The sequence below is a fragment of the Pleurodeles waltl genome, chromosome 5 (genome assembly GCF_031143425.1).
Source record: "Pleurodeles waltl isolate 20211129_DDA chromosome 5, aPleWal1.hap1.20221129, whole genome shotgun sequence".
In the NCBI taxonomy this organism is placed as follows: Eukaryota; Metazoa; Chordata; class Amphibia; order Caudata; family Salamandridae; genus Pleurodeles; species Pleurodeles waltl.
Window position 1 is genome coordinate 329,648,771 of NC_090444.1, and position 22,880 is coordinate 329,671,650.

Consider the following 22,880-nt stretch of genomic DNA (forward strand, 5'->3'; position numbering starts at 1 on the left):
ATGTCATAATGCACCACTTTTCTTGTGCCCCATGGCACCCGTTAGGGAACTGGCAGAATAAATTGTGATGCTAGTTTGGCACTTTGCAGGATTAGCGCCAAAAATATTGATGCTAATCCTGCAAAGTGACAGGAGGCCCATTGAAAACAATGACATCCTCATTTTAACACCTGCCTCCGGCAGGTGCTAAAAGTGACGATAGAAATCACACAGTGGAATCTCATAGATTCCACTGTGCAATTTTTCTGGGCCTTCTAATGCCTGACCACCCCCGCCTGCATAAATTATGCCTGACGCAGACATAATGTGGCGCAAGGGTTTACCAAGTGGTGCACTTAATGCATTACACCACTTTGTAAATACACCACAGTAGCGTAAAAAAATATGTGTATGTGGTACTAGGTGGTGCTAAGGACTTCTTAAATCTGTCCCTAAGTTCTTTTGATTTAAGTGGGAGTATGGTTGCAAAGCTGAAACTCGGGTAATTGATGGACAGGTAGCACCCAGAGTCGAGCATGTAGCTTAATTTGATTCAACAAGGGAAAACTCACACAGGCTTGGCATGGAAAGAATTTTGAGAGTGATAGCACTGTGTCTTGATTCTGTGGGTTATGTTGTATCCTGCTCTTCATCTGCTGGAGTGTTTTATCTGCTTAATTCTTTTGGTGAACAAGACTACTCTATGCTAACTCATTTCTCAACACCCGGTAGTCAACGTTCAACTTCTTAGAAGGACAAATGGCATTCAGCCACATGAGATTGAGCAACACTAAGGCCCTCATTATGAACACAGCGGTAAACACCGCACTGCCGGTAGTGGCGCTAACAACCGCCAACAGACGTGCGGTCCGTACCGCCAAATAATGAACCAACTAAAACACAGGCATCCTGAAAACCACTCACCGCCAGCAGAGGAGTACCGACAATGACGGCAGAGCCCGCCCACAGGCCGACGGAAAGGCCCTACCCGCCCATCAAATAATGAAGCACTAGACTACCGTCAGTTCCGGGGTGGGAACCACCACCATGCAAAGGCAGGCGGAAATGAACCAAATATAAGGAAACACTCACCGGAGGCTCACACAATACGCCAAAGCAGACATGGATAGAGAGCTGCAGATCATGCCAGCCCTGCTCCTTGCAATATACCTCCACAACCGACACCGCTGATGACGACGACGACGACGGTACGTACTGCAACCTACTAAACAAGAGAAGAAAGGGCACAGTTACATACCCACCCACTCCACCCACCCTGCAACGCTTCCACAACCTTTCACACCAGCACAAGCAATACACCCCACAGCAAGAGGTACTTACATGGCACAAGGCAAATCCAACCTGCCCAAAGTACATACATGTGCCCCACACCTACAAACAATGAAACAAGAGACCACGGCTTCAGAGTGTGCCTCCAACAACACAGGCCACACATTAACCTTTATTATGCTCACTGAGCAACCAAAGTGCATATAAGGCCAATGGCTAGTCTTTCAGAAAACAATTCTGGTGGGCCACAATGGCCCCAACTTGACTCCCACATGTATATGGTATTCCACCTCATAGGGGCAACAATGGGGCATCCAGGCACCTCAGGGAACAGGGTTAGAGTGTGCTGGGGGTGGGGATTTATGACGGGGGTGGGGCTTAGATGTTCGTTCGGAAGGTGGAGGGGGTTTGGGTTTGCCCTTGGAAGGTGGGGGAGTGTGTTTGGACCAGATGGTGGCAGATGGAACAGGTTCAGCACGGGGCTTCTTCCTCTCTGGGGAGGGGGCACGGGAATGTGAAGGGCAGACAGGGGCGGACTGTGACGTGAAAGGAGTGGACAGGGCAAGGAAGTGAGCACGTTTAGGGACAAGACCGGGTGGGCCAGTGGGTTGGAACAGGTCAACACAGGAGAGGAAATGTTTCTTAGGTGCAATTGGGGTGGACCTGGAGGAAGGCGTGGGAGTGGAGGTAGAGGGAGTGGTCATAAGTGGTGTAGGTGTGCGTGATGTGGGTGCAGGTGATTGGACAGTATGCTGAGGTGTGGTGCATGTGTGATGGGTGTGTATTTTGGTGCGTTTGAGTGTCTTGGGAGGAAGGGGGTGGAGACAGTGGGACAAGACAGGCTGCCAGTATAAATGGATGTTGTATGGGTCTCTGCAAGTCTGGTGAGTGTACTGCATGTGTCAACTAAAGTAGCTATGGTGAGTGCAGGTGTGGTGTTGGGGTGCATGAATGGATGTGTGCTATTGTGGTGACTGCAGGAATAGGGTCAGCAACAGTGAATGAGGGTGCAGTGCCTGGGGGTGTGCATGTACTGGGGACAGACAGGGAGGCAGAAGAGGTGGACACACTGGGGGAAGTGGATGTTGTTGTGTGTGCATGTGTATGTTGGCTGTGTGTATGCTTTTGGTGGGAGATGTGGTACTTGTGTTTTGAAGTGTGCTTCTTGTGTGTTGAGGTCTGTGCCTGCGTGTCAGAATGTGTGCTTTGGACGGGTGAAGGGAGTGGAGTGCTGGAAGGGGTAAAGGAGGTTGGAGGGGGGACGGAATGACCAGGCACACTGGCTGCCATCCAAGAGGAGGCCAGAGCCTTAAAAGATCTCTGTAGGCCGGACACAGCACCATGAATGCCATCCAGATAGGAATTGGTCTGTTGCATCTCTGATGCTAGCCCCTGGATGGCATTGACGATGGTTATCTGCCCTACAGAGATGTTTCTCAGGAGGTCAATGGCCTCCTCCGTGAGGGCAGCAGGGCTGATTGGAGCAGGGGAAGAGGTGCCTGGGGGGAAGGAGATGCCCACCCTTCTGGGTGGCGGGCACGGGCAACTCGGTGGGGAGCAACCGGGAGGGCAGTGATGGTTTGGGGGGTGGCGGAAGATGACAAAGTACGGGTGGGCCCACTAGGGTCCACCTCCGCCAGGGAGCTCCCATTGGAGGAGGCATCGGAGTCACTACCTCCAGTGGTCTTTGCCTCCCCCATGGTACTCCCCTCGCCCTCCAACCAACTGGTCCCCATGGCGTCGGACGACTCTGCCTCCGAGAATCCGTGGGCCACTGCATCCCCACTCACTGGTGCCTCAGCACCATCGCCAGATGCTGCTGATGTACCCAGACAACACAAGAGAACAAGGATGGGGGGACAAAACAGGAGAGAAATTTTAAATAGCTGAATGGAGGTACAATAGATGTTCACACATATACCCACCCAGAAAACCCTCCAACAAGCAGCACCTACAGCTATACCCATAGATATGCCCCTGACTAGTGGCCAGAACCCTGCTCTACAGCCATTCCCCAAATAACTTAAGGACCTGACGTGTAGTAGACATGACCAAAACACCCCTACTCCCCACGGGGACCATAATGTAGATGGACATAGGTCATAGTCCCTGCAACTAGGCAGCATAAATCTGAATGCACACACACACATCCATCAAGGGTCAAAAATATGGTATGTGTACTCACCCCCTTGTGACTGCTGTGCAGCCTTCAAGTGCCCATCCAGGTCCGGGTACGCCACCACAAGGATGTGTTGCATATAGGGGGGTCAGTGAACGGCGGGCACCCCTTCTCCGTTGGGAGGACTTCCATAGCTGGGCCTCCCAGATCTTTCGCGCCCAGCGCCGCAGGTCCTCTAACTTCTTCCTGCAGTGGGTGCTCCACCAGTTGTAGACACCCAGGTGATGGCATGCCTAAGTCCCTTCTTCTGGTAGGCGCTTACCTATAAGGGACACACAGAAATGTAACACAGAAGTCAGACACTGGCCAATCATATACAGCTGGCTATACGTCCACTATGGGATGGACAGTTCAAACCGAATAACAGCACACACACACGCAGCATGTCAGGAACCCTGGACCATCCAGTGTCAGAGCTGCACACATGTATGCAGCCAACAACAACCACTACACACATCCATGGCCCCAAACCCTCCAACTCACCTGTACCTCTGGCCATCCGTAGAACTTGATGTACAGGGGCTGGACCCCATCCACGAGCCTCTCCAATTCCTCTTGGGTGAAGGCCGGGGGCCTTTCCCCTGTAACACGTGCCATTTCCATGACCAGAGCCAGGACACACCAGTACACTCAGTGGAGTACCTGCTTGCACAAGTTCAGGGAGTCAAGTGAAGTTGGGGTGACTAGTTTGCGTACGCACCGCGGCGGTGTGCACCGTCACCACCGGTGGCGATCATGATACGCTAGGATTCCCCATTGACATCTATGTTAACCAATTACTTTGCGCACAGCAGTAAACACCACCTTATGCTGGTACGTCAACCACTAGCAGTATGAGGTCACTTCCACAATGTCAGTTCTGGATTACAGGGGGCAGACATTTTGGACAAAACTAAGCAGTTGTAAAACTCTCATCTGCACAATGCAGGCCCTATTGCTCCCCAAACACCCATAGGCATGTGACAATTAACATCACTTCACCTGACCAGCCCTGATCTATCATTGTGGTCATGTTGCTGTTATGTCACACACACTATGCATTTGTGTGAATGACAATCATGCCAGCAGTGCTGAATGAATAACAATGTGTAGAGATGTATGTGTTTTCCTCACATGTGTTTTTAAATCCTCCTAGGTACAGACCCTTGTGGCGAGGAAGGGCCCCATCGGTGTACAGACCACTTGTTGATTTGCAGACCATGGTGGAGCGTCGCATCATTATCAATTACAGACTCACTCGTGCAACTATTCTTGAACTTTGCGCATTACTCGATCCTGCACTGACACTGGCAAATCGTAATCAGCATGTCATCCCTATAGAAGTGCAGGTGCTCTCTGCACTCCATTTCCAGGCCACAGGCTCATTTCACGTGACAGTGGGCATGGGTGCAGGTTTTTCACAGCCAATGTTTACAATTATTCTGTCAATATTCCTGAATGCATTTGTATGACACCTGCAGTCCTATGTGAGGGTTCCCCAAAGTGCTGAACTCCCTGCCATCAAGTTGGGCTTCTATGCCTTTGCCAACATACCCCATGTGATAGTGCCATTGATGGCTCCCACATAGCTATCATCCCCCCAAGAGTCAGTGAACAGGTGTACAGAAACAGGAAGAACTTTAATTCCATGAAAATTCAATTGGAGTGTACTGCAGACCAGTACATCACACATATGAATGCCATGTTCCCTGGTTCAGTCCATGATTCATTTGTGCTGAGGAACAGTAGTGTGCCACACAAGATGGAACAACTACAAGAGGACAGAGGGTGGATCATAGGTAGGTGTTTCTGTCACTTATTGCCACATAGCTTAGGGTTGTCAATGAAAGTTCTGTTTCGCACCTTTTTGTAGGTGATTCTGGCTATACGAACTTGTGTTGTCTCCTGACACTAGTGAGGAATCCTGGAACAGATGTAGAGAGGAATTACAATGAGGCCCATGGACGTACTAGGAGGGGGATAGAGCGCACAATAGGTCTCCTGAAGGCTAGATTTTGTTGCCTATATATCTCTGGTGGTTCCCTGGCCTACGGGCCTGAAAAGGTGTGTAGAATAGTGGTGGACTGCTGCATGCTGCACAACGTGGCTGTGAGAAATTCTATCCCCCTCTTGGAGGAGGAGGGTGCTGTATATCCAGACCAGCTTCCTCAGAGAGAGGATGAGAGTTATGGTGATGTTGAGGAAGGGGAAGATGTAAATTCTAGGACCCAACTGATACAACTCTACTTCCAGTTACTATGTGCGACAATTGGATGAGATTGGTGTCTGTGCATCATACTGTCAGTGTGCCTTGTTATCTAGGGGGGTGTTGGGTCAATACTAATTGCCACTGTGACCAGGTCTGTATAGGACAAATTACATTTTAGTCTAATATTTCAACACATATTTAGGCACAACAACATGTAAGGCATGTGGTGCTTTTCATGCTACTCAGATACCAATAAAGGAGTTATCAACCAGTTGCATCCATACTTCACTTTATTCAAACTTAATGACAGGGGACATTGTAACAGGTTAAAAGGTGTTTTATTTGGTGCAGGGATTAAATCGTGCAGATTACAGTGATGCAAGTGGATTAATGGTGGTTGTCTAATATGGCATCATGGTTGCAGCATTGTTGGCAGTAGTGGTAGGTCCATCCATGCTTACATGAGTTTGTAGTATTTGTAGCACTGTTTGGTGGTCGATTAAGTGTGATACTGGGAGGACAGTTTTTGGCAAAGTCACTTCTTAGAGGGGACCTTGTTCTTGGCAGGTGTTCCTGTGCATATCTTGGCCTGAGGGCCATTTGGGCAATTGTTGTTGGCCTGTCAGGGTTGAGATGGATGTCCCCTGTGTGTCCTCAGAGGGCAGTACATGTGAAGTTGATGTTGATGCTCTTGTTGGCCTGTCTGTATCCTGTGCTGTAGTAGGGGCTTCCTGTTCTGTGTGGGACTCAGGCTGTGTTGGGACAAGCTGTAGAAGCGCACCTGCTATGCTGGCCATTGTGGCATTGTGCTGTTTCCACTGCTCCATGGCCTCTTGGTGGTGTGCTTGCTGCATCCTCTGGCTCAGCTCCAGGGTGGATACTATCTGGGCCAATCTGTCCTGAGTATGGTGATATGCTCCCAGGACCTCCAAAATCACGTCATGGGCTGCAGCATCCATCCTGTGGCCTCACCCCAGGACCACGGATGCCCTCCCACTGGGCCTAACCCCCTGTGCCTGTGTCCCCTGCACAGGTCTGGCGGTACCACTTGTACTAGGGCCATCGTCTTCCTGCCTGTTGGTAGGGGGTGTCTGTGGCCTCTGTACTTGTGTTCCACCAGTCTGTGGCCTGGATACAGAGGTGTGTGGACGGTTGCCCTGGGCTGATGTTATTGGCTGGGTGGTAGGGGTGTCAGTGGTATCCTGGGTGGTGCTGCTGGATGGTGACAGTCCAGGACTGTGTGATGAGCCAGGTTGATCGTCAGAGTCCAGAGTACCATCCCCAGTGTCCTGGGAGGTGCCTCTGTCTCCCTGTGGGGCACTGCCACTCCTTGTCCTGTCCATCAGGGTGGCATGGGTGGTGGTGCCTGTTGGGAGGAATGGACATGTCTGTTACATTAGCATGGTCGGATGGGGTGCACAGGCCTGGGCAATTTGTGCAGGTTACAAACTTTGGGGCCATGCAGGATGCTTTGGTGAGGTTAGCATTGCTTTTAGCTTAGGATGTGGAGGTGCATTGTGGGTGTTGTAGGCCATTGTCTTTCCTTGCAGGGGTGGGTGGCTGTGCACAGGGGGAGGGATGTGGGCCTGTTAGTGGGTTTGTGGCCATGCAGGGGGACTGGATTAAGTGCTTGTGGGCTGGGTGGGGTAGTGGTCCTGGTGGCAGTTGGAGGGGTGGGGCGGTGCATGCATTACAGGTGTGATGGATATAGGGTAATTGTAGACGACTTACCCAAGTCCATTCCTCCAGTGAGTCCAGTGAGGCCCTCAAGGTGCAGGATGGTCAGTACCTTTTCCTCCCAGTCAGTGTAGTTGGGTGGTGTTGGTGGAGGTCCTCCCCCAGTCTTCTGGACTGCAATGTGGTGCCTAGATGCCATGGCCCTGACCTTCCCCCACAGGTCGTTCCATCTCTTGCAGATGTCGTCCCTGGTGTGTGGATGTTGTCCCACTGCATTGACCCTGTTGACTATTGTCTGCCATAGCTCCATCTTCCTGGCGATGGGTGTGTGCTGGACCTGTGCCCGAATAGTTGTGGCCCGACCTTAAGGATCTCGTCCACCATGGTCCTTAGCTCCCTTTTTGTGAAGGGTGGGTGTTTGGGGGGTGCCATGGTGAGTGTTGTGAATGATGTCTTGTGTGGATCTAGGTGAGGGTGCTCTTGTGTGGTTGGGTGTAAGTATCATGGCTTGTGGCATTCGGTGTCTGCTTCTGGTGTTCTCTGTCTTATTTGGCCTACTTTTGTTGCAAAGGATTGTGGGGTGTGTCTGTGAGTGTTTTATAGTGTTGTGGATGTGTGTCAGGTTTGTGGGTTTCTAACCTATCCAATGTGTAAACTTCTTACTCTGGGGTCCACTTATCGCCCATGGCGGTCTGCACTGCCAAGGGTCATTCCGCTTCCACTGACCGCCGTGGTGATTTGTGCTTCATTATTTGATGGGCGGGGTGTTAGTGTGCTCGCCGGTGGCAAGGTGGGAGGTCCAGCATTTCTGCCGACAAGGTCCTGGCTGTGACTGGTGGCAGGGTGATTTTTGTCATATTCAGATTTTTGACTCATTATATGGTGGGTTTCTGTTCACCGCCAATGGCGGTCTTCTGTTCGCCATCGTCATGGCAGTCGACGATGTTTACTGTCAGTTTCATAATGAGGGCCTAAGTCTGTGATGCTCCTAGATCTTCATAGATGAGGAGGGGAGCTTTAGTTTGATGATATGAGATTTTGGTTAATGATTTGAGAATAGGTCATATTTCTTAAGTTATTTGGGAAGATACATTTTTGATTTTATGAGAGATGTCCTAGTCTGGAGATTCTGGGGATAAGCTATGTAGTGGGATGTGTCCATTTACAGCTGTAGTGTTGTGTGTTGGGTTCTTCAGAAATGAAGTTGTTAAGTGGATAGTTTTAGGGCAGACAGTAACTAACCTGGACCTAAGAGGAGAGTGTGTATTGCTGAGGGAGATGAAGAGCATCATTGGAAGATATTGCACTAGAGGCGATGGCTCACATGAAGTATATGCTGGCTAGTCACAATTCTCATTGTGAATTATGCCTATAGGTGATCAAAGCATTTTGTGGTGATTCCATTCATGGGCTGTTTTTGTAGCTAGACTGTTTTGCAAGGAGATTGGCCAAAACATTATGAACAGTATATGGCACAGCAGTATACAGCATACTCTAAACAGATGCCATCTACAATCATACTAAGACCTGATGCCTCCTCAAAGCTTTTGAAAATGTTAACAAGTGAGATGTAGCCTCTCAACCAAATCAAACAGTAGACCACAAAAAACTTCAATTCCACCAAAAGAAAAGCCGACTTTTTACCGAAACAACCCCAATTTCCATCCCACTGAAAATATGTATTTTGTCAAAATAACTCGAAATACACCTACTTTCCCCAAGACTTCATAAAAAATGATTAATTCTTCAATTTTGAGCATGGCTCTTTTGAATGTCTCAACAACATATATTCCAGAATTGGTTCATCACTAATTCTGAAAAATGTATTTTTGAAATCCAACATCAGCACAAACCCTCGTTTCCCAAAATACACCCTTCAAAAAACAGAACCACCACGCTAAAAATAGTTAAAAAATCAGTGAACAAAGTTAAAGAAATGCTGAATGTCCAAGAAAAGATTCCACATGTGTCAAAAACTGTTCTCAAGTATTGGGCTATTTATAGAATATTTAGGATAGCAAATACTTCTTAAGAGTGACACTGATGAAAAACCATATAGAACATAAACACAAAGAACCTATATCCAACAACCAACAAAACCTCATGTCGAAACATCCAATCATAAATCCAACAGGGAAACATTTTGGAAAAAGAAGTACCTAGATAGTTATGGAAGATGTAAACCAACTACTGATTCTACATCACCTTCAGTCATTTTTTAGATTTTCGGTGGGATTAGAATTAATCCTCACAAATGTTAGAGGGGACTACCCCTCACCCAGGAAGAGTGACACTAACCTTTGCAGTCATGGACCTTAATAAACTGCTGAAGAGCCTTTAAAAATTGATGGAGTTACAATGAATTCCTTTATAGGAGAAAATTCTCATACCTATGAATTTGGAAAACAAACATTTGAATTCCTTCACCTGAATCATTTTCTTACATAATGCTATATAATATACTTTAATGGTCCTCCATTGGAACTTAGTCCTTCGATTTCTACATTTTTATATCTGGCACATCTAATAATTTGCAGTCATATAAAATTTGCAGAATATACTACCCTTAACAATTTCACACTTTCTGCATTTGAAATTGAAGCCTATCATGCTTTCAAAATGCAACTGCACGGTGTTCCAGGACTCCAGACACATTCCGGAATCCCAAAGCATGACCAGTATGGTGTTCGAATGCTCAAGGCATTCTGAGTAACGTCCCAGTAGACAAAGTGGATTAAACACAACAACCAATTCTGACAAGGTAAAGGTGACCAGGTTAAAGAATAGAAAAATACGTTTTTCAAATATCCTCATAGGCCATCATTTTACCAATCCAAATTGGCATTTGTAAATAGGCTTTGGTAGTTACTGCTTACCAACCAATCAAATATGTTAGGTTCCCTACACATAGGTCCTCAAGTCCACAGTTTGTCAAATACAGGAGAGTGAGGCATGAGGAGCCTATAGGCATCTGTGCCTTCTCATTGGATTTTTCCACTGTGAGGAAATACCCCTTTCTACGTGGTCACACCCATATTTTTGCTGAATTTTGCTGCTGATTTTTGGACTGCACACTGATATCCTGTGCCCCCTATATGTGTTATGACCCTTAAAATATGTAACAATGTACTAATCCCTGATTGGTATATTTAACTAAAATGCCACAGTATATGCGGCAGACCTGTACCCATAGCATTGCAAACTAAGGCCCATATTTATACTTTTTGACGCACAACTACGCCAACGCAGTTGTGCGTCCAAAATTTTAACGCCGGCTAACGCCATTCCAAAGCGCCATGCGGGCGCCTTATTTATTGGATGACGTTAGCCGGCGCTGCGGACTGGTGTGCATAAAAAAAAATGACTCACACCAGGCAGCGCGGGCGTAGGGGAAAATGGAGCTTGGGCGTCAAAAAATTGGGCAAGTCAGGTCTGAGGCAAAATTTTGGCCTCAACCTGATTTGCGCAATTTTTTTTGACGCCCAACCCCCATTGAAATGACTCCTGTCTTAGCAAAGACAGGAGTCATGCCCCCTTGCCCAATGGCCATGCCCAGGGGACTTAAGTCCCCTGGGCATGGTCATTGGGCATAGTGGCATGTAGGGGGGCACAAATCAGGCCCCCCTATGCCACAAAAAAAAAATATATATATATACTTACCTGAACTTACCTTAACTTCCCTGGGATGGGTCCCTCCATCCTTTGGTGTCCTCCTGGGGTGGGCAAGGGTGGCAGGGGGTGTCCCTGGGGGCATGGGAGGGCACCTCTGGGCTCCTTCTGAGCCCACAGGTCCCTTAACGCCTGCCCTGACCCAGGCATTAAAAAACGGCGCACATCAGGCTGGGCGCCGTTTTTTAAGGCCTGCCCCCTCCTGTGCGTCAAAATGACGTCACAGTATAAATATGGGGCACAGGCCTTAAAGTCATTTTTTGGAAGGGAACGCCTACCTTGCATGTAATTAACGCAAGGCTGGTTCACCCTTCTAAAAAATGACGCACATGGTGGAACTTTGACACCCGCGGGGTCGGACGTCAAAGTATAAATATGGGGCAGTGTTTGCGCCGAATGTGCGTTAAAAATTTTGACGCACATTCGGCGCAAACAGAGTATAAATATGCCCCTAAATGTCACATCTGGACCGCAAAACTTATTGGGCAATCCACTAGAGTGAATCGGAAAAATAGCTTCAGGACTACCAGTGTAACATGACTGTTGCAATATAAATGTGTAGTTTTACCTGTTAAAATATACCCTTTGACAGGGAAGAACCTTATTTTTAAATACTAATAGTAAGGCCTTGTAACGCACAAGGTAGGGTACATGGTATTTAAAGTTAGGACATTTGATGTTACCATTCATTTACAGTGACAAGGACCCAAAGTCTATTTCCACTGTGGAAGGCTCCAGTTGTTCTATAAGGAAAGCTAGAATTGAAATAAAAATTATAATTCTGCTGTGTTGATTTTATGACCAGTGTTAGAAATGGGGTCTCTTGTTGGCAGTCGGTTCAAGTAGGGATCCTCACTCTAGTCAGATAAGGGGGATCCCCAGCAAAGATAATTCCTTCTCACCTCCTTGGTAGCTTAGCACAAGCTAAGTGTAAAGTATTTGCACATAAAAAACAGTAATGCAGTGAAAACACTACAAAAGGACAACACACCAGTTTTAGAAAAATATCCAGTATTTATCTGTGTAAAACAAGACCATTTTGACATCCCAGCTGGGCCGGCGGGCGGAAACTGAGTTTCCGCCCGCCGTGCCCAGCGGGGATGTGGGCCGCAACATGGAGCCGGCTCCAAATGGAGCCGGCGGTGTTGCGGCCATGCGACGGGTGCAGTTGCACCCGTCACGCTTTTCACTGTCTGTATAGCAGACAGTGAAAAGCCGCATGGGGCCCTGTCAGGGGGCCGCTGCACTGCCCATGACAGTGGCAGGGGCCCCCAGGGGCCCCGCAGCTTGAACCGCCAGGAAAAGGATGGCGGTCTGGGACTCGTAATCCCGAGTTTCCGCCCGCCGTGCCCAGCGGGGATGTGGGCCGCAACATGGAGCCGGCGGTGTTGTGGCCGTGTGACGGGTGCAATTGCACCTGTCACGCTTTTCACTGTCTGCATAGCAGACAGTGAAAAGCCACATGGGGCCCTGTCAGGGGGCCGCTGCACTGCCCATGCCAGTGGCATGGGCAGTGCAGGGGCCCCCAGGGGCCCCACGGCTCCCCGTACCGCCATCCTTTTCCTGGCGGTCAGGAAAATGATGGCGGTCGGGTACTCGTAATCCCCTGGGCAGCGCTGCAAACAGCGCTGCCCTGGCGGATTACTACCGCCGGGGCCATTGTGGTGGAAAACCGCCGGCCCCGGCGGTGGGACCGCGGCGCTTCCACCGCGGTCGTAATCCCCTAGGAAGCACCGCCAGCCTGTTGGCGGTGCTTCCGTCATTTTAGCCCTGGTGGTCTCGTACTGCCAGGGTCAAAATGACCCCCATGATGTGTGCAAGAATTAATTTAAAAATACAGTTTCTGGAAGTCGATAGCTCCGTCTGGGAATATCAAATCCAACAGTTCAGGTCTCACAATGAGATCTGGAGTGTGGCGTTGCTGGCGTCGCAGGTATCAGTTCCGGAGATTAGTGCGGGGGTCGTCAGGTCCTTGAAGTCACACGTGTTGCAGATCAAACTCTGGGCTGATGACGAAGTCAGGAATGCTGGCATTGATGGTGTCAGGGCGGCGGTGCGAAGAGGGACGATGCGCCGTGTGGTGCCCACATGTCACAGTGCAGGCAGCGGCTTGGTGATGGCGTTTTGCAGCATCGGTGAGTCTAGGGATGTGGTGTGAAGTGGGGCAGTGCGACGTTCAGGTTCTCCAGGTCATGGCACAGGCAGCGGTGTTGTTGTTTCTGAAGCACTGTCGACGGTAGGCCCAAGACGATGGTGCAGAGTGAGGCAAGCTCTGTGTGTGGCCCAAGGGTCACAATGCAGATAGGGGCATCTGGTGGTGACATTGGAGTTGATGCGCTGGAGTTGATGGACAGGGACTGCGGTGCAGGACGGTGCATTGTGTACCTCACGAGCAGTGTCCTCAGGCCACTGTGCAGGCAGAGGCATCAGTGTCAGCATAGAGCTGCGTCATCGGGGATGCTAAGGCTACAGTGTGAGCAAGGTGATGCAGACCTTGCTCACAGTGAAAGCACCTGCTTGGTGATGGCATCTGATGATGGTGTCATTGAGACCAGGTTTACGATGTGATGTGGGGCACAGTTCTGTGTTGCATTGTCAGGTCATGGTGCAGTCAGCACCATCATTGACGGCGTTGCAGTGGTTTATCTTTTGTTGCAACTCAAAGCACACAGTTTCCAGTGCTGTGGGCAGATGAAACTAAAGTCTTTGATATCCCTGAGATTTCCAACAGAAGGCAAGCTCTACTCCAAGCCCTTGGAGAAACTTCACAAGCAGGATACACAACAAAGTCCAGTCACTGCCCTCTTTAAGGCAGAAGCAACAACTGCAAGCCAACCCGTCAAAACACACACAGCAAAAGGGCAGTACTTGTCCTCCAGCTCTTCAGCTCTACAGCTCTTCTGCTTGGCAGAGGTTCCTCTTGATCAAGAAGTGATCTAAAAATTTGGAGTTGTGTGTCTACTACTTATATCACTTTCTGCATTTGAAGTGGGCAACCTTCAAAGAAAAGTCTCTGTTGTTCCCATGATCCTGCCTTGCCCAGTCCTGGCCCCAGACACACTCCAGGGGGTCAGAGACTGCATTGTTTGAGGACAGACACAGTCCTTTCAGGTGCAGGTATAAGGTCCTCCCACCCCACTCTAGCCCAGGAAGACTCATCAGGATAAGCAAGACACAACTCAGCTCCCCTTTTGTCACTGTCTAGAGGGAATTCATAAACAGCCCAACTGTCAATGTGACCCAGACATTGATTTCACGGGCAGGCAGAGGCACAGAATGGTTAGGCAAAAAAATGTCCCCTTTCTAAAAGTGGCATTTTCAAAAAAACAATCTAAAAACCAACTCTACCAAAATATGTATTTTTAAATTGTGAGTTCAGAGACCCCAAACTCCAAATCTCTATCTGCTCCCAATTGGAATCTGCACTCAAAAGATATTTAAAGGCAGTCCCGATGTTAACCTAGGTGAGAGATAGGCTTTTCAATAGTGAAAACTGAATTTGGTAAGTATTTCACTATAAGGACATGTAAAACACACCAGTACATGGCCTACCTTTTAAATACACTGCACCCTGCCCATGGGATTACCAAGGGCCTACCTTAGAGGTGACTTACATGTAGTTAAAGGGAAGGTTTGGGCAGGTCGAACTGGCAGTGCACACCTACACAGAAACACTGCAGTAGCAGGTCTGAGGCATGTTTACAGGGCTACTCCTGTGGGTGGCACAATCAGTACTGCAGGCCCACTAGTAGCATTTGTTTATAGGCCCTGGGCACACATAGGCCCTCATCATGACTTTGGTGTTTGCTGAGCGAGACCACCAAAGCCACGGGTGCCGGAAGACCGCAGTGTTTGCATCTCCCACCCGTCATATTATGGTGACTGGAGGATTTCTGCCACACTTTGGGCGGATATCCGGCAGTAGTCATGTTGACAGGCAGTGGTGCTCAGGCATTGCTACCACCTGCACCACCCCACCAGTATGACCATTAATACGGCCTGCTGTGTCCTGCTGGCGGGGCGCCCCATCCCGTTCCCAGCCGGAGGACCTTCTCCCTGAACATGTAAGGTGATCGTCCAACTGGGGAAAGGGGTGGGAGGGTAGGGGGTGTTTTGTGTGTGTGTGTGGTATCTGCGTGTGTGTATGAATGTGTGTTGTGTGTGGGAATGTGACAGTGCTTGTTGGGGTGTATGCGTGGTTGTATGCATGTGAGTGAATGCATGTATGAATTATGCAGTGTATGCCTGTCTGCATGTCAGTATGTATGTGTGTGAGCATGTTAGTGTGGATGTGTGCCTGAATGCATGTGAGTGAATGCGGGTATGGATGAGTGTGAGCGAATGCGTGTATGAATGAGTGTGAGTGGATGCGTGTATGGATGATTGTGAGTGGATGTGTGTCTGGAAGGGGAGGTGAGTGGGTGTATGTGTGAATGTATGGGGAGGGAGGTGGGGGTGCGGTGACTGTAGGGGGATGGAGGGCACTATATGTGTATGGGGGTGGGGAGTGCTATGTGTGTAGAGGGGTGGGGGTGCTATGTGTATAGGGGTGTGGCGGGTGCTATGTTTGTAAGGGGGTGGGGGCGCTATGTGTGTAGAGGGGTGGGTAGGTCAAGTGCTTTCTGGGTGGATGGGGGAGCCATCTACCAGTGATAGGAATTCCCTGTCACCAGTAGCCCTACCACCATAGTTTTTGTGGCAGTGCTACAGCTGCAGTAAACATGGCGGTAGGCCAGCTCATAATGCCGCCGGCGGTCTTCTGTGGACTGCCGGATCGGAGGTGAGCATCTCATAATGTGGTGGTATACACCGCCAGCCTGTTGGCAGTGATACCACCACATTAACCCTGGAGGTCAAAAGCCCGCGAGGGTCAAAATGAGGGCCATAGTGTAATTTACTAGTGACTTACTAGTAAATCAAATATTCCAATCATGGATAAACCAAGCACCAATACAATTTACACAAAGAGCACTTGCACTTTAGCGCTGATCTGCAGTGGCAAAGTGCGAAGAGACAATAAACCAGCAAAACAGATTTGAAAAAATAGGAGGAAGAATGCAAAAGGTTTGGGGATAACCCTGCAAAAAGGGCCATTTCCAACATCCCCCCTCTCAGCCTAAAGCCAGAGTAGGCCAATCAATATCTGGCTGGACTTCCCTGCTTAGGGTGATAGAGTCTGGATAATGACCTACTACCACAGGAGCTCTTACCAGTTCTATGCATCTCTGAATCCAGGTGGATCCCTCTGTCATCACTCTCAGGTCCTACTGAACTAAACCGGGGGGAACCCTTCTCCTTATCTGAGCATTCCATCTGTGCAGCACCTAACCTTACCTTACCCACAGATGCATCCCAGTAGGCAGACAGTACCACCATGACCAACAGTGTAAGGTGGCCCATTACACTACTTGGGTCTGTCATCGGTCCCTCACCTAGGAAAAACTCTGACCACAAGGACAACAACCAACAGAGGCCACTGATAGCTGTCAGTGTCAAGAGCCAGGCCCCAGGCCACCTTGAGGTCACCACCCTCTGTTGTTTTGAAAAGTAGGGGTAGTAGCACCAGGTGACTGGCATCCTTTTTCACTTCACCTCCCACCAGTTCAGAAATGGTATCCTGAATCTGGTCACTCACCTTAGAGTCTGTACCCTCAGGCTGGGCAGGGGACAGGGGTGGGTACTCCCTCATCCTGTCCCTCTTACTGGGGTCTGGTACCTTCCACCTTGGAGAGGTACCCCCAGACAACTGAACTGTAAGGGCATCTCTAGGGGCTGCTCCATACAGTGTCCCTGACACCTGAGGCAACTCATTCCCCAGAAGGCAGTTAATGGGCATTGGGGGACTAAATATACACTCCTCTGGGTTACCTCACCACCCCACTCTAGGGATACCAGGTCCATAGGGCAGACAAAGTCCTGCCCAAAGGCTGGTGTTACCCTACACACCTAACACTGGTTGTCAACAGTGAGGATAGGACTTGAATTTGCACTTGACCTACAATGATTGGTGTACACTAATATCATATCTCAGACCAATAACCAGCTAGAAAAAAAATAGTTGCACCACTAATTTAAATATTTATTAAAATCCCAATTCAAAAGTGAAGTTGAATTTTTATAAAATATTTAGGAAAAGTACCTTTTAGAAAGGTATCTTTTCCAGGCCTAAAGTTCCTGTGTGCTAATTTGCATTAGTTGTCCAACAGCTGCCCAGACAATGCTCAACCTTAATGAGGTGTGAGAACTGCTCGTAGAGCGGGAACACTGGCCTGGGTGTGTGGAGGCATTTCTCTTCCCCTTGTTAGGGTAGACATAGAAACTTCATTAACTGCTACAAGAGGCTGCCATTTCACAATTACATGTAAGGTGAGGGTTGGAGAAGTCAACCCTTTGTCCCCCCAACCCGGTTAGCATCAAACTCAGTGGGAGGGGAGCTAACCCCGGAATTGGTTTTGAATTACCACAGAGGAGGGGACTGCTCATTTTCCTGGCCACACCTCTGGGTGAGCACATAGGCTCTGCAAAAAGGAGGTTCCTTCATTTTGGATTACGGGAGGAAGAGTTGCTGTTAGACTATTTTCATAAGGGCAAACATGAAATGCTGAAAAAATGAGCAGGGGTGCTTCTTGGAAATCTTACCTCATTAGGTAGGGAGGAGCCAGAAGTCACCACCATCCACTAGCTGGTACCAACCATAAAAATGGCAATCTTAGGAACTTTCTTAAAAATTATTTCTGCACCTGTGGAAGAACATAAAAAGGACTACGATATTGTTTAGGACCTGTACAAAGGCTTGAAGGTATCGGCCAACTCACACTTGAACCCAGGACAAAAGGGTGGACACCAAGGATTAGTTAGCTGCCCTCTGTTGTGGCTATAGAGAGACAAGAAACCACAAGAGGAATTTTTCCTATAATACTAGAGTGCCTTTTGACCCCCCAAATGCTGTTCCTGGGCTCCTGGAACATTGCTGTCTAACTGGACCACTCCTAACAACTTAGAAAAGATAGGACTATTTGGACATCTAGATCACAGGAGGAAGTAACCAACCACCCAGCCAATCCACCCAAGGCAAGACTTCACTGAGCCACAGAAAGAGGATTCTCCTTTTAGAATTTGCCTGCAGAGGTAAATCTATTTTATCGGGCCCTCAGGAAACAGTTGTCTGACCTTGTGCTATTCATCATTGGATATAGCTTGCATCTTTGTCTTGCTGGCGGATTCTTCGCTCTCAAAAAGTGACTAAGTCCAAACACACAAATCTTGAGCAAGCTAAGACGCAAAAGTATCTTTCAAAAGCGAGGCCTATCCTCCCTGCAAAATTTGAATTTTCTCACTTGGAGTTTTTCTAGCCAAATACAACAGCTTTGATAGGACCTCAGCCAAAGTTTATGTGACTTAGGGCCAGATGTATCAAGATTTCAGTTTGTACATCGCAAATAGCGAATTTTAAGAAATCGCTATTTTCGACATGCAAAATGGGATTTATCAAAATTGCGAGTCGGAAATATCGATTTCTTAAAATTCACTAACGCAATTTGTGAGGTCCAAATACCAAATCACATAATGAATAGCGATTCGGTATCTGAAAATCGCAAATTGTGGAAACAGCAAACCGGCTGATGACATCACGACCAGGAAGTGAGTCAGCAAATGCTGTTTCCAGGAGCCACACCCACAGGAGCATGCAGGGAGACACAGCCCAGCACCAGGGAGCCAGCTTAGTGAGCCTGCCAGGATCAAACTGCACCATGGCCAATGATGGGAAGGAGAAGGACAAGGGAGACAGAAAGCGCAAGATTAAATTCAGTGAGCAGGAACTGGAGGCGCTCATTGAAGAGGTTGTCAGGAACCATGACAGACTGTTTGGAAAGAACTCACTACAGGAGCCAGAAAGTGAGAAAAGGAAACTCTGGTTGGAAATCCAGACAAAAATATGCACAGTGGGTACTGTGCAGCGCTCTGTGGAGGAGATACGCAAGAGGTGGTATGACCTGCGTTCCCGTGCCAAAGAAAGGGTAGCCAGCAGGCTACAGGAGGCAAGGAGCACCAGAGGAGGAAACCATCTACACCACTGGAGGACATGGTGGAGTCCTCACTGCTCCCTGAAGCTGTCAGTGGGGTAACTGACATTGACACCTCAGGCACACCCATCACCAGCAAAGGTAAGGACAGTAATGATATGTATCCCCATATGTGCATGTACAAATTCCCCTTAGAAAATAGCTATCAGTGCAATGCAATGTGATAAGTAGTCCAAGCCACATCTTACATACAACGCACCAATGCCTTATGGGAGTGGTAGTCCACAACCCTAGCCTGCAAATAGCACATAGATAGCAAATAAGTGTACAGCCACACAGAGTAACAACACACACAACTCACAGTGATACGATGTAAGTGTACATATATTAAAATTGTGCAACATTTTGTGGTACATCCATAAATGACATGCTGCACATTGTTGTTGCAGATGTCTCTGGCCCTGCCGCAGCAGAATGTGGATATGTGGGGGATGTTGAAACACAGCCACAGTCCAACTCGAACACCAGTGAGTCACTGAGTATTGCACCAACTAGGCGCAGGGCAAGGGTGTTACCTCTCCCAGAGTTGAACATGGACTCAGACGAAATGCTGGATGAAGTCCACACACCACTCCCAGAATCTACATCCACAGGAAGACAGCAATCCCTGCCCCAGCATCAGTTAACTTCCCTCAGGAGGCGTTTCAAAGCAGGCAGACAGTGCACAGATGAAGGTGAGGGCCCATCAATATTAGGCAGCCTTGAAGCGTCCATGCTGAAAGTGCAGCGTCTGCAATGCGAACACCTGAGGTTAATGCACAGGCAGTTGGTGTCAATTGATCATAACATGGTTGCAGTGCACAGGCAGTTGGAGTCTCATAATGACAATATGGGAGTTGCAGTCTGTGCATGAGGGCCAGAAAAAAGCTGCAGAAAACACTAAGGAGTTGACAAACGCCATTAAGGAACTCTGCACTGAGATGAAGCATGAGCGTGTCAACCATCACAGGCGCCATCACCAATTCATGGGAATGTTCAATGGGTTCTGCAGATCCGTCAATCGGCTCGCGAGTTCAACTGGTTTGATATCACGGCGTGCTGTGGCCGCACAGGTGGAGACGGCACATTGCAGTCTGGACGTTGCACAGGCATTGGAGCAAATAACCAATGTTCTGGACGTAATGCAGACAGAACGCAGTGTTACAACCAGCGAACTGGGTGTTGGGGATAGTGAGGAATCCTCTAGCCTCAGCAGTCTAACAGTCCCTGTGATGGATCCTAGGCGTCGCAGTGCCAGACACAGTACTGCCTTTGACCCCGCTACAGGAGGTGCCAGCGAGGGCACTGGACACACAAGTGGAATGCGTGGACGTAAGAAGTGACATTGAGGGCTACAGGGGACTACCTTCACATGTAGCAATGCAGTTATACTATGATGTTAATAGCGTGACACTGATAATCGCTCATGTCTTCCTATAGTGCATAGTTATGTCATATGGACACATATGTTACCTGAGGTCAAGGTAATAAAGATACTGACTACTGGAAAACATATTGTTGAGGTTGTGTTTTCATTACTTACTTCAGAAATGGTTGCGCATGATGTCAGCACGCCTCTGCCTGCCCTCTGGTGCACTGGTCCTGTCTGCTGGGTGAAGGGGTGGTATGGGATCATCATCCTCATCTGAGTCTGGCTCCATTCATTCCACTGGTATGCCCACGGTGGTTGCTCTGTTGTGCAAGATCGCACATGTGGCCACTATTTTACATGTTGTCTCTGGGCTGTACTGTAGTGCGCCTCCACTTTTCTGAATACACCTGAAGCAGCTCTTTAGCACCCCGAAAGTGCACTTCACCACATTGCTGGTTGCCCTGTGTGCTGAATTGAACCTCCGCTCTGCTAGTGTTGCAGGGTTCAGGTAGGGCGTCATCATATAGGTGCGCACTGCGTAGGCACTGTCTCCTAGAAGGAACAGAGAGTAAAATGAGTACTTGTGCCATCTGACGCCACACTGACATCAATGCAACATTGTAAAGCGGCGATTTACCTAATAGATAGCCTTCACCAAATTCCCCAGCTAGCAGTCTTGTGTGACTCCCGCTGTGGCGGAATATGTACGAATCATGTGTGCTCCCTGGGTACCTGGCGACAAGATCCATAATGATGTAGGAGACATTGTATATCACCTGTATGTTCATTGAATGTTGGTTTTTACGGTTGTGGTACACATCCTCTGTGGCCGATGGTGGACAGATTGCAACATGTGTCCCATCTATGGCACCTAGGACATGTGGGAACTGTGCTATCTGGTAGAATGTGATTTTAGTGTGCTGTAATTCCTGTGGGGTGTGGGGGAATCTAATGTACTGGTGTATTCTGCTAAGCATGGCATTGAGAAATGCGATGAACAATCTAGAGAGGGCACTCTGTGATACCACTCCAGCTGCTGCTATGACCCCTTGATAGCTCCCTGAGGCTAGTAGGTGCAGGGAGCATAGTTCCTGCACATGGCTGGGTATGCTATTGGTCCTGCGTGTTGTGCGCTGTAGCATTGGTTGTAGCTCAGCTATCAGGTCAAGTATCATGGCTGAGGTCAACCTGTACTTCTCATAAATCTCCTCCTCAGTCTGGTCAAAAAGGGTTTTGCTCCTGTCTCCTCCTCCCTCTCCTCAAACCTGCCAAGATCCTCATTCTCCTCGCCATCACGTAGAGTGCAGCCATTGTGGAAAAGAGGCTGAGTCATTCTGGGCCTCTTTTTATAGTTTGCACCTGGTTACCAACTTGTTTCAATTTGTGGTAAATTGCATGTGCAAAACGCCATTCTGCGAATAATCGCAATTTGCGATTTTTTAATGCATCGCATTATGACCTGGTTTTGCGTGTTGCAATCTGCGTTTCACAAATAGCAACATGATTTACAGAATCGCTATTTGCGAGTCGCAATTCTAGCTGACAATTTGCTATGTGCAAATAGAGATTTGGTATTTCATGTCGCGAAACGCAGATTGCAACACGCAAAACCACGTCGCAGTCGCTAAAAATTTCAATTTTTGTGAAAGCTTATTTTCACGCTACGAATGCCTTTGATACATCGCAAAAGGCATTTTTGCATTCGCAAACGGCCGATTTTTGCGATTCGCACCGTTTGCGAATGCAAAAATGCTTGATACATCTGGCCCTTAGAGTGGACTTCCTCAGATACAGCCTGCAAATGTGTCCCGCTAGAGGATTTTGACTTCCAGTTCAGAAACTAAATCCCAAGGTAATATCTATATCCAGGATTAACTGGGTTACTCTATCACAAAGGTAAGTTGCACTTTTAAGATAATATAGGTAAGATAAGATAAGACAATCTTTATTGCTTGATTTGTTAACACCATTGCACTATAAGGCAAGTAACAATCATACTTAAAATACATCAAATATGTACCATCAAATTTTGAGTTAAAACAGTATCAAATAAAAACTGAAGCCTGTTAAGTGCAAATGTTTTTAAGTTTAAGAGGCTCTTGGAGATTCCCCACTTCTCCCAAGGCTTAGATGGCATAAAAAGTAAGATCATGACTGTGGTGCAGAAGAATTGCTGCACAAAGTGTTCCGAAAACTAGCCAAAGTATAAAAATGTTTTGCGAACAACCCATTAATACCCTGATCAGTTAGCATGCCCTAAGCGCATTTTCCTTGTGCAATTTGGCTAAAAATAACAGAGGCTAGGGGTTAAAATGCAGTGCTTAAAGCTAAGCTTTAAACTGCTACAAAGTGCGATGTGCGTTAAATATAAATTGTACGAAAGGCACCCCAAGGCCAAAATGGCCAAATTCTGCGATGATAGGGGCGAATTTGATAGTGAAAAGCTAGTACCATACCATAGAT